Genomic DNA, 5,849 nt, shown 5'->3' with positions numbered 1-5,849 from the left:
AGCGGTTTTTTTACTCACCCTATTTTTACTTCCCCTTCTTTTTTGTGACCCACCCATAGTCGGGTAGGGTTGCCATAAGGCAGGGACCTCCAAACCTGGGGCAAATGTAGGAGGCAAATGTGGCCTATTTCCAATGTAGGACATGTTTTTAATAACTGGGAGGACACATGAAAAATTGATAGTTTTTTAAAATGTTAATATAAATGCATGTTTCTAGGCATGCTCAAAATGGAGACATTTTGGCATTATCCTTAGACAGAAGGCGAAGGGTGAAATGTACTTCTCTTCTGGCCAAACACCCGGCCCCCCCCCCCAATCTACAAGAAATTCCCACTCCTCAGAGGCATAGCAGTGCAAGACAAGGCAGCCCTTGGTGCATTGCAAATACATTTCCCACTTCCAAGCAGGCATACGGCATTTGCAGAGTGGGCACAGGCAGACCCTGTTGCATTGCAAACTACATTTCCCACTTCCAAGCAGGCATCGCATTTGCAAGACCACAGGCAGACCCTGTGCCATTGCAAACTACATTCCCACTTCCAAGCAGGCATAAATTGCAAGGACCACAGGCAGTCCTTGTGCCACTGAAAACTACATTTCCCACTTCCAGCAGGCAATAGCATTTGCAAGACACAGGCAGACCCTTGTGCCATGCAACTACATTTCCCACTTCCAAGGCAGGCCATAAGCATTTGCAGACAAAAAAAAAAGCAGGCATAAAAAAAGAGACCCTTGTGCCATTGCAAAACTACCATTTCCCACTTCCAAGGCAGGCATAGCATTTGCAAGACGAACACGGCCGTTCCCTTGTGCACTGAAAACTACATTTCCCACTTCCAAGCAGGCATGCATTGCAAGACCAGCAGGCGACCCTGTGCCATTGCCCGAACTACGGGCCAGTTTGTGAAAATATTTCCCCCCCCAAGCCTTCTTAGGAATTCCCCCTTCCTCCTTTTCCTTGCCCCTTCCAACCCCCCCAACCCCTCACCCCTCTTTTCCCAGGTATGTCTCAACTTAGGAGGGATTTATGGGACAGATCCAAACCTTTTTCTTCTAATGGGGGCAAAGCCTTGAGAAGCCCTGGACCCCTGAGAAGAGAGGAGGGGGGCTAGGAGAGGAAGAAAGAGAAAAGAATAGAGGAGGGGGAGAAAGGAGAAAAAGGAGAGGAGAAGAGGAGGGAAGGAGGAGGAGAAAAAAAAAGGTGAACAATAATAAGAAAGGAGGAGAAGAGAAAGGGGGAGCATCTCGCCTGAGTGTAAATTCCTCCTGCGTCGGATGTTGCCCAATAGGAAGGCAGAGGGCTGGCAATAGAGGCAGGGCAGTGCAGCAGACCCGCCCGCTGCTGGGTTCAGTCCTCTCTGCTGCTGCTGTGCTGCTCCAGGCATGCTTCACCAGCGGCACTCTATAGAAGGCAGGCACAGCCCTGGGAGCTCAGAGTTGGCAGCCACCCGGGCGGGGGGCGGACGGGACGGGCACGCCCCCCAGGGGGCGGAAAGTCCGCCCACCAGCGTGAAATGCAAGCCTAGTCAGGGTGGTTCTTTTTATGGAGAAATGTTAAGGAATTTATTGGCGATGTTTAACAATGTACACATTACAGAACATGCTCCCCTGGAAGGCTGAAGGAATACCGGGGTCTGTCACTCTGCATAGTTAATGTAGTTTGACATCACTTTACTATCATGGCCCCATCCTATGGAATCCTGAAATTTGTAGTTGTTGGGCACGCAGCTCTCTGACAGAGAAGGCTATATTAGTGGATCCTCCCCATATGGGAGGATCCATTCCGGACCCCCGTGTATGGGAAAATGTGCAGCTCAAACCCCATTTGTTTTAATGGGAGAGTGCTCCCATGTGCAGTGTGTGCGCACGCCGTTTTCGTAACACCTCCCGTGGCTTAACTTCTGGCATATCGTTAAAGCGCTATGCGGGCAGGCACACTTTATTTCACAAACTACAAGTCCCACAATTCCTAGTCATTGAGCATGGCAATTAAGCGTGTCAACTGCATTAATTCTGCAGTGGCGATGCTCACCAAGGAAAGGGGAAGATGCAAGCTGTGTGTGAAGATTATCTTTCAGACATTATAGTTATTTAGTCTGTTTTTGTCAATTGTGTTTTGTAAAGTATAGCTGGATTTTTTAATTATCTTTGAATTCTAACCTGTATAAAATTAGTTTAAATTGTATAATATATCTGCAAATTGAAGGAGCAATCCATTTTAACACCTTAAGAATATACCTATTCAGTCTTGTTCCATGTATAGAAGACTGGGCCTATGAATAAAAATCAAATTTCCAGGAAGAAAATTGATCTTGCCTGAAAATTAGATGGAAACAAGTTTTATGCAAATATTTACAGTATTTCAAATTGCTAACCAATCTGTACTGATTCTGTCTGGCTCCCATGCAATTTGCCTGTAACTGACCTTTAAAATATCAAAACAATAAAAACCTAGAAAACTGGATCCTGGGTTGCTTTTACCAGCAGAAGCACTTCCTGAGTCAGGATATGGTTAAAAAACACCTCACAGCCATCAGCCCCTTCAATGTTCTGGAGTAGATCTTCCAAGAGAAAAGGGAGTTAGGGAGAAAGTATGGGCTGAACAGACTGCCCCTTTCAGTGCTCTATGGGCTGAACAGACCGATAGAGCAGTGTCCTGCCACCCCTTTCAGGGGTGGATTGGGGCTGCAGCAACCACACGCCACAGCCCCAATCCAGCAGTTTGCTGCTCTAAAAAGAAGAAGCAAAATGCCACTCCTTTTTAGAACGGCAAAAAGCTGCCCTTGCTGGTTTTTCGGCATTTATGTGGTGCAGCACGTCTAAACGCTACACCAAAGAAATGTCATGATACTGGCTGCCATTTGGTCAGGCGTGCGGCATAACATCAGCATCGGACAGAGTCAGGGTGTGCAGCCCCCACTCCACCCAGATCCTGGCATTTCTTGCCAGCCTGTTCAGGCCCTATGACTGGCAGAAATCCTCTCTACCTCGATTTAGCCGATGGATTCAACTCTTTCTGCAGACAAAATGAGTCCAAACACTTGCACTGCTTGCATTTTTTGAAGGTTAGCTATAGTATCTTCTTGCACCTTACCTAACAAGCTACAGAATTTGATCAAGCTAAACTGGCTGCATGTTAGGAGCCAAGCAAAGGACAAAAATGAGATTCAAGCTAGCAAAAAGGAAAGACTATATCACCAGTAACCTTTAAGAAAATGCTTTTCCTTTCCAATACAAAGGAATCCTGAATAGAAATAGAACAGTAAGCATGCACTTGCATCAGATACAGCATGAGTACAGAGAAGAGTTGAAAATCTCATATCTTTACCTTTCTTGGTCAAGTAAGTCATGCTGTTGGCAACTGCAGCTGTCTTGTCTTTGGAATCCAAGAATGTAAATCTAGCATAGTCATCCACATAGAAATTATCTGCAAGAAAATTTAACACACCAAGAACCCTTCATTAAGAAAAACCTGAAAACATGAAAAAAATAGGAATGCTAGACAGATAGGGCACTTAAAGCCATACATGGTTATATCAATTACATCAAAAGTTGATATTTCATATACTTATGTACTTCTATATATTTCATATGCTTCTGAGTAGGTTATAATCCAGATTCTAGGTCAGTGATGGCGAACCTATGGCACAGGTGCCAGAGATGGCACTCAGAGCCCTCTCTGTGGGCACATGTGCCATCGTCCCAGCACAGAGTTTGCCAGAGTTTGTTACTAGAAAGCCAGAGGGATATGCCACTTTGCAATAAATAAGTGGGTTTGGGGTTGCAGTTTGGGCACTCGGTCTCTAAAAGGTTCACCACTGCTGTTCTAGGTATTCATTGCATGGACACACACCTTTGCCCAATATAGCTGGAATGTAAAGAGACCCTTCACACATGCCTTAACTGCTTCTATGTACACAAGGGATTTACCAATTTTCTCTTTGCAGCAAAACCCACTGAACTGCACTGGAGCATCCAACAACCTGCAAATGTAACCTTGGCAGGTCAAGAAAGAGCCACAGTAATGTAATGAGAAATGTAGGGCTCTCTCATTAATAAGTACAAGTTTCCAGTTGGAACCTAACATTCATTGAGAGCATTTATATTTTATGCTTCTCCATATACTGTGAAAGACAGTTTCTACAATAAACTTGACTTCCACATTAAAAGAAAGAGGGTATTTTTAAAACCATTATAATGGTCAGTAGAATTATTTCAGATGGGAAAAATCTGTACCTGAAGGGATTAGGGAGAATAAAACTAGATAGAGAAAGTGGGCATAGCCAAAGCAACATTCTTTTTCTCCCAACTTCTTGTTCCCATGTTCTATATTCTCTATTTATGTCCATTTAGTTCCCTCTCCTTCCTGTTGTCTGTCTCACTCTTTGCCCATCACCCCTTCTCTCCTCTTCCTACTTTCTCTCCTTTTATGCTTTTCATACAGAAAGGGGGGGGGGGAGAGCAAGAGTGGGACAATGATGGATCATGGAAGGAATGTTGCTTCTCTCATGCCCATTTTACTTAAGCCATATTCACTCTATCATGTGCTTCTCCCTCATCACCACCACCTTAAAGGTTACACAAAAACAAATATGGCCTTAAAAATGATCCTAGGTTGAAGCTAACCATAGTTTGCCCTTGTTTGGGCAGAGAAACAAAGCATAGTTTAAAACAGAAATGGATGACTCCAGTTTCATCTTCATGTCTGTGCTAAAAACAAGAACAGGGACAGCAGCTCTTGCATGTAAACTAAATTATGATTTTGCTTCATGCCCAAATCATGACTTAATGGCCTATCAATAAACTTCTGTATTGGTACAACAGAAAGTGTGCCTTACTAGTTGCAGTCAAATCTAGATACTCTCTCTCAGACATCAAGATTCGTGAGTTGATTCTTGGAACAACATTTGGTTGGTTCATTATATATTCAACTACATCTTGATCATTTGACAGTTCACCCTGAAAAATAAAACATGTAGATCTAAAAGCTCAAAAGCATTATTTTAGAATCTGTTAGAAAAAACAAGAACAATTTTAAAGAGTAATTGATTCAAAAAACAAAACAAAACAGGATACTGGATTTCAGTCCTGCCCAGGATTTTGATGTGATATTTATGTGCAACCCTTTGGAATCTGATTTATGTCATGAAACAGCAAGTCTCTCTGCCATAGCATTAACTACTAGTGAAACCCACCATCATTTCAAAAATGGGTTGCTGTCTGGCAGTGGGGGATTAATACTTATGATAGTTAAAGATCACTTAACACACAAAACTAGCTACCTAGATTTCTAGATTTTGTCCCACAGCTTCAAGCCTACAATATCTCCTTGAAACGCTAAGTAAAAAGAACTTAACTTACCAAATATACAGCTCTTTGGAAAATGCTAGTGGTTTCCAGTATTTTATGCATTGTCACTGTTTCTAGGTCATCAGGATCAAGTTGTTCTTTTTGAATGGGCATCCCATTAAAAAGCACTATAGGGAGAGGGCCCACACCTGTCTGTTCATAGTAACCACGTCCTTCCTGAAATATACAAATGGCACAACTAATATAATTTGTTCCCCCAATGCTACTGACTTCATTGTAACAACCTCACACACTAATATGTTGGATGAATAAATCATGTCAAAGTAGCATAGCTTTCTCACAAATTAAACTTAATTTAAAACACAAATGTCTGGCACCTGAATATTTCATTATGTCACATTTAAGCAGCCTTTGATATATAATCTTAAAAGGAGGGAAATCTTATCTTGTTCTCTACATAACTGTAATTTATGTCCAGCACTTTGTATGAAACTGTTAAAGCATTCTTCAGAGGTGCAGTTAATTCATGCAGTCTGAGC

General features: G+C 42.7%; 1 long non-coding RNA gene across 1 annotated transcript; it reads right to left on the bottom strand.

Annotated features, from left to right (window-relative positions):
* Window positions 1-3,209: 3,209 nt before the first annotated feature.
* On the bottom strand, window positions 3,210-5,522 carry LOC121927143. The gene is made up of 3 exons (XR_006103146.1): window positions 5,362-5,522; window positions 4,839-4,959; window positions 3,210-3,427 (listed from the first exon to the last, which is right to left on the bottom strand). It is a non-coding gene; the product is annotated as an uncharacterized LOC121927143 (long non-coding RNA).
* Window positions 5,523-5,849: the final 327 nt, after the last annotated feature.

The sequence above is a fragment of the Sceloporus undulatus genome, chromosome 3 (genome assembly GCF_019175285.1).
Source record: "Sceloporus undulatus isolate JIND9_A2432 ecotype Alabama chromosome 3, SceUnd_v1.1, whole genome shotgun sequence".
In the NCBI taxonomy this organism is placed as follows: domain Eukaryota; kingdom Metazoa; phylum Chordata; class Lepidosauria; order Squamata; family Phrynosomatidae; genus Sceloporus; species Sceloporus undulatus.
This window is presented reverse-complemented; position numbering and strand designations above follow the sequence as displayed.